The following is a 16464-nucleotide window of genomic DNA, read 5'->3' on the forward strand; positions in this document are numbered from 1 at the left end:
CAAGTCTAGGCTCCACTGCCTCGTTGAAATTTTAAAAAATTTATATAACTACCTCAGTTTTCTCATCCATACTATATAAATTAGAATATCATATTTATTGTGCATTGGTAACTCTGAATGCAAAGCATTTATCCTAGTTCCTGGCAAGGGGTAAATACCTAATATATGTCCCCTGTTATTATTATTTGCAACAGAATCTTGTTATGATTAGAGAGTGTCAGTTATCTCTAATTTGCTAAAATTCCCAATTTTTAATATTTTAGTTATTTCTATGTAAATCTTTTAAAAATGCTTCCCATTCTTCTACGTCTGGAAAAAGTCCAGCCATTGTTAATATAATAAGAATGGTTTGTACGACATTGATGTAAGCTGGCAGCCAAAGAGAGTGGACTAGAATGCACATGTATGAACAATGACAATTTCACTGTTAGTGGGGGTGGTAGACATCATTGAGTGACCATGTGTACTGTGTGGCCATAACATTCAAAATGACTGAGTAGAGCAACAAATCTGCATTAAATTTTGCATTAAGCTTGAATATTTCTCCTCTGAAACTATTGGGATGATTCAGAAGGCTGCAGCTATGGGCAACTGGTGATTGGCAGCTTCATCATGACAACGTTCCTGCTCATGCATCACGTCTCGTGCAGAGCTTTTTGACGAAACATCAGGTGAGTCAGCCCCTTGCAGCCCAGATTTGGTGCCCTGTGAGTTCTGGATTTTCCTCAAACTAAAATTACCTTTGAAAGGGAAGAGATTTCAGATGGTTGATGAGATTCAGGAAAATATGGCAGGGCAGCTGATGGTAATTGGGAGAACTGTGTGAGGTTCCAAGGTGCCTACTTTGAAGGGGACTGAGGCATCATTTTTCTATGTACAGTGTTTCTTGTATCTTGTATCTTCTTTAATAAATGTCTCTATTTTTCATATTATGTGGCTGGATACCTCCTGGACAGATCTATCTATCTATCATCTATCTATCTATCTATCTATCTATCTAATCACATTACATGGCACATAGATATTATAGAATGTAAAAAATCTAGTACTTTTTAATTCTCCAAGTGAGATTTTATAATTATGTTGACAGCTATACTGCATATTTGTTATACAGGCAATTTTATGTTTATTTTTTAATTTTCAATGTTACAGTTTGTTAGCCATGATGATGATGATGCTAATTTCCTGTGTACAAATGAGAAAACTGAGCCTCAGAGATTTTTGTCAGCTACTAAATATACTAAATAGAAGAACTGAGATATAAAATTAGGTTATCTAATCCCTAGCAACTGATACTATGTCTCTTTCAGTTGTGTATAGAGAGATCAGAATGGGAAAGGAGAAACAAGAAAATGATTTTTAAAAATTTAAAAATAATTTTATGCTTTGAGCTCTTTTCCCCAGGTCTGTCGTCCTGTGGCTAAAATATCTTGTTCGTATCTCAAAAGGCTCACAAGCAGCGTGGCAGGGAGGAATATTTACGTGTTGAGTGTGCAGGAAAGCACATAAGGGGAAATGAGCAGGCATCTTCATTGCACCACTTTAAGGAATGAGACTTTTTACTGCTGCCCAGAGAGTTCTTAAAACACAGGGATATACCATATAAAATCTAATTTAAAGGAGCTATCCAGTCCCCCTGAGATAAGCAAATGGCTATAGGGATTTTGACCAGCTTAGAAGGCAAAGCCAGGACACTTTCGCCTCATTTATATCCTTGAAGGGAACTGTGGAATAGGGCATTTATTTGGCTTCATTTCTGCTGTCAGGGAAAAAAGAAAAAGAAAAAGAAACATTATCAGCTTGAAAGGATTTTTAAGGTCTGAAGAATTAACCACTGAAAAAAAAGACAATTTTATTAAAACTTCTTCACTTTAACCATCTATAAAGAATTGATCTGAGCAATAGATTCCAAGAGGTTTTAAATAAGCTAGCAGAATTATTTGTCTTTACAAAATCAACCAGTTAGGGCATCAAACTCTAAACTCCTTGGGAAAAATAATTCATTATTACTTTTGGTTTAGTATTTCTACTGATGACAAGAATAGGAATTATGCCATAGGTTATGAAAATAAAAAAAAACCCTTCTGTTTTACTTCACACACATAGTATCATCTATCCTTTATTTTTCTTCATCTACCTTGAGTATTTTTAGCTTATTATTTTTAATAAAGAGAGAACAAATGCTTCATTATTGTCTTTTATTTAGAGATTTCAAATTAATTAGTTGTCTAGCATCCTCCAAAAGTGACCAATGTTTCTGAATTTAAACAGGTAACCTTTTACAGTTATTATCTTCATGGATATTATCCATATTATTGTATTTTTAGTCAGTGGAAGCCTTCTTGGTCTCCTTTGTCCTTTGGACATGACTTCAATGGTTTTTGATAGCTTTCTTACTCTTGTACCAGGCTCATTCTTTACATTTTCCACTCCAGGACTGGAATCAGCCATTTCTTCAAGGAGCACTGCTACTTTTTGGTCGGCAATGGTTTTAGATGCTGAAATGAGTGTTAGAGAAATCAAACCTTTTTAAGACCCTTTATCATAGCTTATCTCAACATTCTTTATATTATTGCAGTTAATTATACTTCGCTCCAAACCAGACTAAGTTACACTAATAGTTTTCACTTCTGTGTACCTGTAACATATTCTCATGATATACTTGTCAGAGGTATATTTATGAATTTAATATGTAAAAAGTATTATTATATTAATGCATACCATAAAAAGTCAGCCAACAATAGTAATAGGGCTTTTATAATATTTTTTCTCACACTTCAATGTTTTATGTTGAGAGTAAGTAATGTGTGGGGTATCTGCCAGTCCAGAGAACACCGGTGTAGACTGTAAAGGTCAAACATTACATATTATAGTTTATGTAATACTCTATGCATTTATCTGATTGGTGACAATTGCTTCTTTTGTTAGTTAAAAAATAATGATATAATGATGATTCATTATTTGTTTGATAAAATTGTAAAGTACTTGAAATTTAGAAAGAAAATTCTGAATGTTTCTGTTTAGTATTTTCTTTCACTCATAGATTCAACAAAACCCCTTTTTCTGCCTGGCATTTTAATGTTATACTCCAGTAATTTTTGGCAAATAATAAATAAAAATCCCTTATTTGTTAGTCTCAAATTTTACATATTTGGCACTGCTAAATATATAAATAGAATACTCTCACCCTTTTAAATATTAGTGATTAACTTCCATTGAATCAGTGGTTTTTACAGTCCCAGGATTTGATGAAATGCAGCTTGATCAGAATAAAATTTGACTTTTAGGAATGTCGAATTTTTATTCATGATAATAGATGAAAGACCTATGGAAGATAGTGTTTAGGCCTTTATTTTAAGCTGGCATCTATTCTACTATATTAATAATATCTAATCACATTTCCTGGGTGTGTGGTAGAAACTGTTAGGTGAGTACAACTATTTGTTTCTCTTTACTAGGTTTTGAAGCACAATACAGTGTCACTGTTCAGAAATGAGTATGTAGTTCATGTTGAAAGATGCCTACTCTTGATATCAAATACATATTTATTGTGGTTAAGAATCATTCTTGCTATATTTTAAAATAACTCCACTAATTTAATTACAGAGGTAATAAATGTCATTCTCTTTTAATTTCTGAGTGGGTTTTTTTGGTATATAGTTTAGAGTTGTGAACTGTGAAAAACCAAAGAATAATATTTAATTTTAGACTTTAAGGGCCATACGGTCTTAAATGTAACTAATTAACTCTGCTGTTGTAGCATGAAAACATCTATAGACAACACATTAGCAAATGACCTACACCAGTGATTTTCAATGTTTTTCATCTCATGGGACAAATAAACTAATTAACAAAACTCTGAGACACACACCAAATATATATTTTTCATGATCTGACAAAAAGCAGGTATAATTTTGATTCATTTATGCCCCATGGCTATTGTGTTGGCTGTTGTTATTTTGTTATTTGACAATCTAAAAGAAAAGTGATCAGTGCCCCTGACTTAAATAGTCAGGTATTGCATGTCTTAAAAATTCTTGGTTTTAAAAATGGGTTGAAAATCACTGACCTACACTGTGTTCATACTAAACTTTATTTATGAACAATGAATTTGAATTTCATCTAATTTTCATGCTCACAAAATACTTGTAATTTTTAAATAGGTGATGGGTTGGATATGATCTGTGGGCCATAGTTCGTTTATACCTGCTGTAGTCCTCAGACTGAATATTCTACGTGGTTGTTAATTTAAGGAAACCAAGGGGAGCTGAAATTTTAAGTCCTTCAGAGTATGGGAACTTCCCTCAGTAGCAATCACTTGATGTTGTATATTGGTTTAACATTTCAAATCCATTTGTTTATGACTTAAGTGAAGTTGTTTTGCTTTACTTATTTATGACAGACAAGAAACGCTTTTCAAAGTAAAGTTGTTTTGATATAAGAATCGAGTAAGTTGTGTCAGTATGTCATCATCACATCTGTTTCATTGATAAGCACCCAGCAACCCAGGTCCTGAGGGGTCCTGTTGGGGGCTTAGTGATAAGAAGATTGGAGGAGCAACTATGACAAGCAGACATCTAGACTATAAATACTGAGTGTTTGTGAGAGTTTCTGTCTGGGTAAAGCACACTTTGCTGACCTAAACAGCTCTCTGAAGATCTTAAGACACTTGTTCCTACTGTGGCCAACGCGACTCTGGTCAGCAGTGGTGCTAATCCAACAGTGGTCCCTGGAGTGCTAACCCTCGGAGCAGTCTTGCCTGTCTGCCAACACAGGCCACTGTGTTTCCCTGGCAATGTGCTGTAGCAACAGGGGACTCTTATTTTTGGTGCTGGCAGCTGGAAGCCAGCTTGTAATTGATCAAGCCACCTCTCCTGAGAAACCAAATCATACAAAAAGATATACCTCTGTAAATTTGGATTGATTCCTTTTCTTTTCCCTTGCCTGGAATGATATTGTGATTAATCTGTAATTTTTTTGAGTATATTGTTTATTTATTGACCTCTTAAGAGATATTATCCTGTATGCTATTGATGTGAAGTTACTGTAATTCCCACAGCAAACCTGTGTTAAATAAATGTCTGGCAAAGAGAAAATCAGTCTCTGAGTATAACTTTGCCAACTCCCCCACAAAAAAGCAAAACAATGGTCAAGTTAAAAGGTCTAAAGATTTTAGAGAATATAGAATTTGATATTCTTCTGATCTCAACTGTATTATTAATCTTTTCACTATAATGTCCTTGACTTGAAGGGGCTTGCTTTCCCTCTACTTACATGCCTTACATCAATTACAAGATTAGACTCATGCATGTAAATCAATTGAAATGGTCAGTGAGAGTAATTTTATTTTTCCCGGGCATGAAATAACAAATCATATCCTGAAATCTATAGTAATAATTAACAAATTTATAGCACTTTATTTTAGTTTACTTTATCTAATTTGTCTTTGACAACAGCTTGGAAAGCATGCATGATTATTATTCCATCGGCAGAAAAGTAGATTTTAGAAGAAATTCTAAGAATCACAGTCAAAAGATGTTGGAACCAGATCTTGAACCACTGCTTTTTGGATTCCAAACCTGTTCTCCTCGCCATAGTAACTACATGTGTCTTTGTACACACCCACACACCCCACTCCTACACACACATCCATGTACATTCCAAACAAATGGAGCCACTTTAGAGTGAAGTCAGAACTTCCATGCCATGGGAATAGCCTAGCATGTCTTATGCCTCTAATCTTCAGAATATTAAAATAGGGCAAAACTACCTTTGGACTGGGCCTAATGAACCTTGAGCCTACAAAGAACTATGTGCAAAGATAAGAAAGCAGATAGTATGACTACTGAATTGATGACTATGGAACTGAAAATTAAAAACACTGTTTAGAATTAACATCACTATGTGATGTTATCTTCACCAACAGCAATGTCTTCTTTCCATTGATGTAATTGTTCCACTCTCACTTCTCATATGTACCCATTGCCTTTGTCTCCTACTTTGGAACATTATTTGGGCTTCTGCCTGAACTAATGATTCCCAAATAGCTATTCTTATTGATCTCAAATAATGCTTGTTTGCCTCTCACTTTCAAAGGTCTTTTCATTTTTGGGTTAACAACATAACTAACATATTTATCAATGTAAATTTTTACCTATATTTTACATATTTGAAAAGAAACATTGCAGATGATTTATTATATAAACCTGCAAAAATATTGCAGATAATTTATTATAAAATTTATTATATAAACCTGAAATTGATAATTTAAGCAACTTACTTCTTCAGTGATTTTAAGAAATCTGCTGAGAAGTTCATACATACAATTCAGAATCTTAAGTCAATGTTTGAGTCATCAACAATGCTAAAACTAAGATCCTCAAAGTTTACCAAAAAAAACTTTTATTTCTCTTTCCTCTCCTAATCTTTTTCCAGTCTAAAAGAAATACATCTGAAGAAAAACTTATCTGAAGAAAAATTTATCTGAAGAAAAAACAGTGTTGAGACAGAGCCAAACAGATCCGATAAAAGGAAATTTGAGAAATGTGAGATATAAATATTTGTTTTTTTCCTTCAGGAATTCAAAGGTAACACACTAGAAAGTTATTTGACAAGTCTGTTTCTAATTTTATATTGATTTATGGGAAATTATTATTTTGAACTTATATCACTATAAAATTCAATAACAACCTTATGATGTATGTTTTATGACAACAATCTCCAGCTTGTGAGCTATGACACTTTAGTGGGTCATCAGATTAACATGACAAATCTGGTCAGCTTTGAAAAACAACAGAAAAAAATATGAAAGTGCATTGCATGCAGTAAGGGCAAAAGTTCCAGTTGTGGATGGTCGGTTGTGTCTTCATGAATGTGCTTTCTGGGCTCTACTGTGAAATGCATCTCTTACTGTGAGTGGTGGCCCCAGACCCTTGGAAGCCCTGTTCTATGGTGAGGGCAACGCCCTTCTTCTTCTTCTGCAAGTGCTCTGTTGTCCCTGTCCAAACCCACACTTCAGCTCTCATCACTGAGTTACTGAGAGCTTGCTTTAGATTGTATTTGATTTAAAATGTGTTTGCCTTCTTTTGTCATCAGTACATTGAGCTGTACTAAGCAAGAAAACTCCAGATTCAGAAGTCTGGGTGAAGTTGTTGTCACAATATCTTTGAGCCGGTGCTCATAGAGGAGTCATGGGGATAAAGAGGAGTAACAAAAAAATGCAGATGATAACACCCATGGATACAGAGTCAGAAACCATCACACACACAGAGCACAGTTTAGAGCTTTTATATTACTAGAAAGATATTAATTAATGGAAAAAGCAATATTTGCTAAAAACAGTAATATGAATTAAATATATTTCTTCAATAGACAACACATTTATTTCCATGTGAAACTCTGAACAAGCTGTTTCAAAACTTTGGGCTTTTAGAGACTAGTACAAATAAATAAAGCTGAAGATGCAGGCAGCATAGTTTTGACATTTTTATTTTATCAAGATAAAGAGCAAAATTAAATAGTTGCTGTCCGTTATTAACATCTTTTACTTATATAAAGGGAATTTTAACAATGGAAAAGCCCAAATTACAAAAAAGGAATAAATTTTATTTTATTTAAAATTCACTGTGTTGTTCTTTATTCTCATTTCACCAAACACTGAAGAAAGCTTAGATTTTTCATTCAGTAATCAGCTGTTCTAAGTCTCTTTACAATATGTGGAAGGTGGGGGTCTACCAGTTTATCTATGTTTCTATTCAAGAGAAGAAACATAAGACTGGGAGTATGTGTAATGTTAAATTAAAGCTGCACATTAACAGGCTTTCCAGCATCTGAGAGAAATGTTGGTTCTGAAGTGGATTAGTGTTTAAAGAGAGAAGCCCTCCCAAAAAAACTGAGAGAATAAAGAAGCAGTAAAAACAAATGGATGGAGTGCTGGTTGGTTTTCTATTGGCTACACTGCTCTATTTTATTTTTTAAATGGGTGTCTAGGCGCTTCCCAGTATCTTTCTGATTTTTGACCATAGTTTCATTAAAATGTTAAACTCTTAAAATGATTTACATTACAGAAGGCAGATAAAAATTTTTATGACATTTATTGTGTCCTATTACCTAACCTATACATTTGCCTGCCATCATCTCAACAGAGCTGACATAATTAGGATTACGACTCTGAAAACTATTTTCTTCTAAAATCATTTTTATGATCTTTTTGATGAATACTCTCACACATACTGAAGAAACTATTCCAGAGTTGGGTATTTAAGATTAGTATTTGCTTTGGCATATTTAATTGTTCAAAACATTTGTTCTGGTCTGCCTTCTTTCTTCACCTAATTATGTGTGGAATTAATATCTATCAGAGAGTTTTACATCTTTTTCTTTCACCCTTTAAGTGGGGAGATTATTATTCTATGAACAATTCCTAAAATATATTTTACCTTCAATAATTTTTATTAGAAACAGTATATAAAACATCCAGCCACAACACGTCAACAGCAGCACTGTGATTCTTCAAATCCTTTCCTTAAAACTTTGGCTTCTTTGGAAAATCAATGGTGGGGCTTATTTGACTAGGATTATCCTGGTTTTCAGCAACATCACATCTGTGTTCTCTCTGAAGATTGCAGGTTCCACCATACGAATTCCAAACAGCTGTGCAACTGCCCAAGTGGGATGGAGTGGGCCTTGCCAATCTCACTCTGATGTGTTGATGGACTGCCCTGAGTTCTGATAACATGTCTTTGTCCCAGCACGTGTTGCCTCTGAGATCATCCACAAGTTGATGAGCATCCTTTTCTAGATCTTTCAGAGACCTGTATCTATCTTTTTTCAATAATGGGAGTAGTTGTGGGTAGAAAAGTTTGCGCTGCAGATGTTTCACTGTAGCTGTCAACTTTAAGAAAATCCTGCTCTAGACTTTCAGCAATTGTTCAAAACCTTGCTCAGTCATTGGCAATTGTTGCTGTCACACTGTTCTTACATTATCAGTAATAAATTAGAAAGAAAGCCCTGGGAAGCAAGCCACAAGTTCATTTGTCCTCCAAGTTTTAAAAGTGACTTTTAACACATAGTATATCTTAATTTAAATCCAAATGGAATCAGTTGTAGATCACATTTCTCTTCCTTTCACATTCATCCCACCAAGCTATTCATGGAGGGAAAATGATCAGCTCTAGACCTTCTCACTGACAACTGCAATGGTGTTTGAGTTTGAAATGCCAGTGATTATGCATCAAAGGGGGTCTGACAGTTTGTCCATCAGCAAGGGAAGAGTAATTTATAAAGGCTATGGTGTTATGCTTTTTCTTTTTTTAACCCATTTGAAATCCATTATTGTCATTTATTTTTCTCAAATCCAATCACAGAAATCCTAATTTCTGCTAAGGAATCAATATAGTATGAACAGAGTCCAAGAATTTAGAGATAATTTAATGACTAGAAGTCTTACAATAAAACACATATTTAAAATCATTATAAACATTTTGTAAAAATCTTTAATTTGAAAACATGAAGGTTAAGAATGGAAGGACATACTATGTCTACCTTAGACATTTAAATTAAATTTCTTGATTATTTTGATCAGATTGAATAATGTCTCTATCTGAAGATTTTAAAATTTAACAATAAAAATGTGTAGTTAATTTATTGATTTATCTGCCAAGACTACTGAAGGCCTGTAGTCAACAGGCTTTAATATGGTCCTGGAGAGACATATGTGAGTAAGAAGTATTTCCTTCCTCAAGACCCATAACTTAAGTAATAGAGATAGATGTTAGACATTACAGAAGGTTTGGTATGAAGACTTAACCTAAGGAAGGAGTTTCAAAAATCAGGAAAGTTTATTTTATTTTTGGAATTTCCTGGAATTGCTTCCCTTCACCAATTGCTCCTTTTTTGATCTTATGCACATTTTTCAAAGTAGTTCAAAGTGTGTGCATTAGATGTGATGACGTACTCACTCAACATCAACAGAGAATCTCATCCTGTGCAAAGCATAGTGAAAATAATGCTGGCCTAGGAGCCAGCTACCTTCAGTTTTTAATGCAAATTTACTTACCTATAACACAGAATTAGTATTTCCTGATTCATGAAATTCTAGTAAGATCAAAGAGATATAATATAAAAACAATAACAAATGTTGTATGCTATACAGAAAAGGTCTTAATTTAAAACTATTAAGCAAGACTGTAAATTCTTAGAAAATAGAGAATTTGGTTTGTGAAATTTTATCAGTGAAAAAAATAGTTCTGAACATTGTAATTTTCCTTTTATATGAAAAAGAAGGTAAATGTTATGATTTTAGCATTAATGTCACTGTTCAAAAATCTCTGTTCTCTCAATTCAACCATTTTGTTCCCTATGGAAAAATTCCCTCATATTTCTGCACATGTACAGTTTACATTCCAGCGAAAGGAACCGTTCTTTCAGTATATCAAGTTCACTATTGCAAAGGCTCTATACTATTGTGGAAGGGACACTGGACTAGGAACCAATTTATGTTATTTTGTCTGATGTTTGGTTTATTCTTCTAGAGAAAAATAGCAATATTAATTACTATTCTATTTACTTTATTAATTATGTGGACCATGAGAAGGAATATATCTGCCAAGGTATATCCTGGGCCAAAGTTCATAGCCAGAGTCTAGTAGCCATTTTTTAAAGAGGCCTCTGTTCACCTTAATAGAGATTCTTCTTTTATTGCACCCTAGGTTGGGAACTTCTGTTGGTATTGAATTGGTGGCAGTGACCTATTGTTGACACTAGATAGAAAAAATAATTGAGCAAAGTCTGAAATGCCATATAGATGTAAAGTTGTGTGTCTGGAATTGAGCTCACAGGGCAGACGTTGCACTGACAGTGTCAAAATGTGATAAATGCCAACTTTCTGGAATGTGGAATGACTCAAAGCAAGTGTTGAATCTTTAGTTCCATGCATCTCGCTAATAGAACAATCAACTACCTTATAATCCTTTTGCTAGAACCTTGTATTAAATTATTGATTGCACTTTGAAATAATTATGAGAAATTATTAATTTGTTTATTGTTGGTCTTCTTCTCTTTATCCATCATGCCCAGAATACTGTCAGGTACTTAGACGGAATTCTTTTATTACCTGTTGAGTGACTGAGTGAAAAAGTGAACTCATAGCTCAATGCCAATCTCACCTGTGGCATTTTTTAACACACTTTCTATTACAACATCTACCTGTGTACAAAGCTCTCCTATTTGTTGTGATGTTTTTGAAGAAAGAGATGGTACTCTTCATTTCTCATTTCTATGTTACTCAGCATTGTGCTTCATACTTGGTAAAGATGGTTAAAAAATTGTTTAACACAGGAATATAAACACATTTGTTTACATACAATTTGATCATTTTTTTGGCATATAAATATATGCCAAGTAATAAAATATTAAATACATTTAATCATTATATCTTTTTAAAAGATTCCTGTAAGCAAGATTCAGGGAAAAGTGACCTGCATTAATTATTTTGAACCTTTAGGTATTACTTTGATAAATGTAATCCTTTTTAGAAATACTTCAGTTCTAAACACTTGGGCTTAAAATTATTTATTAACTTCATTACAGTATATAGTTTATTAATTTCTAAGATAAAACAAACTTTAGAAGTGAAAAATTTATGAACAAGCTGTTAGGTGACAGATAATTAAATGATCATTGAAGATGTAGGTGGGGGTTGTGCATAGCATGTTCTGATTTTCCACATCTCATCTCAGCTGTCCCCAACAGTGTAATTTCAATTTCACATCCTCTCTTCCTCATCCTCCCATCCTCCCTTTCTCCCCTCACATCTTCATTTGGAACTTATTGACCATGACATCCTTTGTTGAAGTGAATAATTCTAAAGAATATCAAAACATTTGTTTCTCTCTATGTAACTATCAGCTTAAATTTAAGTTGTTTTCTTTCTATAGGCATGTTATTCAACAAACAATGTAATGATCACATTTTTTTCTCTGGTACATTTTTTGGTTAACAACATAAGTTAGTTTAAAGAGCATATATAATTCTTAGTTTGATGATAATGTTTTTCCATTCTGCTACTATGGCACAGAATACTTGAAGAAAAGATCAACAATCCCAAATTATATTAAATGACTACCTAGTAGAAGAAGTGGCATTTTACTTCTGAAGGCTTCATAAGGCACTTGTGAGATGTCAGGAGAATAAGGATAACAAGAGCTCTAATGAGTACCAAGGGAGCTTTATGTAAGTAATTGGGGAAAAACTACTTTTATAATCAGAAGAAAAAATAAAAAAAACTGTAGTGTTTAATGTATGTGTATGTACTCTTATGGGGGATAAAGAAGAAACAAACAAAAAAGGTGGTTATAAAATTTTCTTAATTGCTTGGCAAATAAAAAATTGTGTTGTAAATGTAAATTCAGCCAACACCCAGCTTCTTACAAGGAAAGGAAAAAAGTAGGATGTGAAGTTTTAAAATTAGAAGATTGTGGTGAAATAGATTCATGTCCTTTAGGGAAACAAACTTAGAAAATTCTGTCTCAGTCTTTAATATAAAGCCCTGTAGTTAAAGAGTATTTTCTCTTACTGACCTCCTTTGGCCACTTACTTATTCATTAACTTTTTTTTTCTAGAATATGGCAGATTTCAGTGTATTCTTTGGAGAACTTTGAATATGAGCACCATACATGGTAAAAGATGATAAATTACCTTGTTAAGTGATCTCCTTTTTGATAAATTAACCCATGTTGGTGAGTAAACAGTGAGTCATTATTTTCTTTTGAAGCCATTGTGGTAGCCAAGACCCCAAGGAGCCACATGTCATCCAGCAATGGATGTCAAAGGCTGTGAGAGAGTGGTGAGAGAGACTACCAGGCAATCTGACCCATCAGAGCAGCCACAAAGGTGTGGTTTCTAGGCTTCATTTCGTCTCTAAAATTTACTTTCTTAAAACTAGAAAACCGTTCAGAAAAATTAAATACATTTTATTTCTATGTATGCATTAACTCTAGAACAGGACTATAATTTTCTTCTACAGAAAACGTGTATTCCCATTCCCACATAATAGTTATTTTTATGTAATTTCTGTGAAGTGACCATTTCATTTGTAATTCCTTTTCCCACTGTTTTGTTGCAGTAATTTTGTTTCTAGATTCCTTACCCTTCTATGCATCAAAAAATCTGGTTTGTTTTCATCTTTGGCCATTCTTCAGTCCTACAACTTCTTTTCAATACAGCAGCCACATAATTCTTCAAACAGAGGAAAGACCACATCACTCCTCTGCTAAAACCCCCAACGTCTTCCCTTAAAAGGATCTTCAAAGCCCTGTTGTTTTCAATATTATTTTGAAATGGATATTTAGAATTAAGTGAGGCTTCCTTTTTTGGCTGCCACATAATCAGTTTCTGAAATAATATATGTGCTTTAAAGAATATTCTGTGTCTGTTGAATGTATAATTCTACATATATATGTTAGATATGTTATTGATTATGTTGTTTAAATCTACATTTTTGCAAATATTTTATGTGTTTGATAAATTTCAGAGAGAAGCAAATGGAAATCTCCTAAGGTGTGGATTTTTAAATTTCTCCTTGTTGTCTTAGATTTTTGCCTTACAGAGTTTGAGATTATATTTTTAGATACTTTCATACTTATGATTGTTTTATCTTTTTTAGACCATTGTTTCTTTTATCAATTAATAATACCACCTATTAACATATTTTTTATCTTTTGTTAATATCTCTATGAAAGCATTGTCTTGACCAATATTTGACTATCCCACCTCTCCCCCTTCATTTTATGTTAACATTTCTGTGTCATGGTCTTTTAAACCTGTCTTTGGTAAATAAATAGTGATATTACAGCTATTCCAATATCAGAATCTCTAATAAGTAAGTTTAATGAACTTTTGTCAAGTAGAATTGTTAATGTGTTTGATTATAATTCCATCATCTGAACATATGTTTTTCCTGATATTTTATTGATTGATGTTGTTTTCATCTCTCATTTTTTTGTGAATTGGTCTCCTTCACCCCATACATATGATTTGAAGTTTAAACAAACTGTATCTATCTAATCTGTATATACTTATACATTTGATTAAACAATGTCTAAAATTAATCAATATCTCCATCTTTCCACTGATTTTATTACTTTATTTACTTGAACATTTTAATAATATTTATTTTAACCTCATTTTCAGATTGCTGTAATATTTTTTGAGTGAGAATTTTTGTGTTTTGAAACTATTGATTTTGTCATGGTATATTTTACCCTCTTGTTATTTAAACATTTTAATTGTATGTCTTCAGTGAGAATTGTCAACCTATGGTAATCCTGTGCATGACCTAGGTAGGGGAGGCAGCAATTTCTCCCCAAGCTTATTTCTGTAATACCCCCACAAGTTTAAATGCTTCTTGACCGTTTTTTTTCTTTCTTCTTGACACAAGTTTCTCTACCTTATGAGTAAGTGTCTATTCAGGCTGTACACTTTTTGTGCAGGGTGGATATTCTTTTTAAACTCATAGCTCCTAATATGTGGCCAACATCTGTGTTCCTTACCATACCAATGTTTATTTTTTTTCTAGTTCACTAACTCTAGTTCTCTTTTTATGGGAGAAACAACTTCTTTCTGGTTCCTGGATTTATGCATAAATTCTGGTTTCTGTGTTTTGTCTTTTTACCTTACAAGGTCTGTAATGTTGGCCCTTGCCCTTTCTTGTTCATGAAAACCGCAGCCTCTATTTATAATGTGATACTGAATAATGCGATACACATATGCATTCCAAACCTTATGGAGTTTGGAATGCATATGCGTCTGTTTGTATCTCTATCCATTATCCTCTATCTATCTATCCATCTATCTATCATCTATCATCAAATGTAGATATTGAAAGTTGTTAGAAATTTGTCCATATTGTAATTACATATGCATTTAGTTGGCACAACTACAAACCCTGATTTTCTTATTTTTGCTTCAAATAATTACATTTTATTTTTTGTTATTTATATTAAAACATATTTTTCTATCTATATCTCATTCAAACTTTCTTGAAGGCAAAGTATTTTAACTTTTGTTTTTTTATTTTATTTAAAGGCTCATTCTTATTTATAGAGCATGCTGTTGCCTGTCAATATGTTGTTTTTAAAATTTATGGTCATAAGAATTCCAGTTGAATTGAAAGAGACCACAGGCACACATGTGCACACACAAAGTTTAAGATTAAATGAAGTTCCAAACTTAATTAGATAAAGATGTAAATTTTTATTGAAATCAGTAAGTTTATGCAGAGCAGGAATCCATGGGATAAAACTGTCTTGAGCTTCCCTGACTCACAAAGTGATGACAGTGAGTTAAAACTACCAGATCTGAGGTGATCAATTCCTCTCCCTCTGCACTCACCATTTGGAGTGTCTTGCACCAACAAACCAGGTATGTCTATCTCAGGGAATGTTTGCACACATTTGATTTTCTTGGTTCTTGCACTGAGGTCAGCGTTAGCATGGCCACACGCTTCCTTGAAAAGATATAAGAATCTGTGCACAGGTGTGTTGAATCATTTCTCAGCCTTCAGTTTGTCAAGGTCTTGGGAAACTTTCTCCACAGATCACTGCTAATTCTGATTTGATTATGATTTTATCTTGATAGTTCTGATAATAAGTCTGGTCCAGATCCACTATGCTATAGTACAGTCCAGTTAGCAAGCATTATTGAGCACTGACTACATCACCCAGGCAGACTGTAGATGCTGGAGAAGTAGTGGAAGAGATGTCATTCTATTCTGGGTGGAGTTTGTGGTCTGGTGTGTTCCCATGACTGTGTGTTTTCCTCACTTTTGTTTATTTTTGTTGCTGTTATTATTGTCATTGTTAGTGTCCTACAAATACTTACGGGATATCTGCACTGATAAACAAATAAAGCCTAGAGAGGGCTGTATCAGTCCCACTGCTGTGCAATGGTCAAATCATGCTCAGCACATGCTGCTCAGTCTGGGGCATTACCTCATAAGGGAGACATAGACTGCCATTTACTCAGAAATGACCAGGGTACTGGGGATATTTCAAAACAGGTTATGTGAAAAATCAAAGAAGGGGTTGGATAAATAGAATTGCCACAATAAAGGTGGGATGACTTGTATTCCACAACTCCTTCATTTCTTTTTCACATAATATAATGATATTCAGAGTAAAGAGTCTGTTATTTTGTATATGTATCACTGAGAATGTCATATTAACTATTTTGCCAGAGTCACACACACAGCCCTAGTACAGTACTGGATTGTTACAGACTCTTGATGGCTGTGGTCATTATCAGGCCCCTCCACTCTTTATTATTCACCAAATACCAATGCCAATGGCTGGCTCCAGATTTGTTTACACGGAAGGATGCTAAAGCTACCATTGCATACTAGAGAAGGCACTTCACATTTGTTTCTGGTCAAATCCAAATGTGGATGGTCTTAAATTTATTTATTTA

The sequence above is a fragment of the Phyllostomus discolor genome, chromosome 1 (genome assembly GCF_004126475.2).
Source record: "Phyllostomus discolor isolate MPI-MPIP mPhyDis1 chromosome 1, mPhyDis1.pri.v3, whole genome shotgun sequence".
Taxonomy (NCBI): domain Eukaryota; kingdom Metazoa; phylum Chordata; class Mammalia; order Chiroptera; family Phyllostomidae; genus Phyllostomus; species Phyllostomus discolor.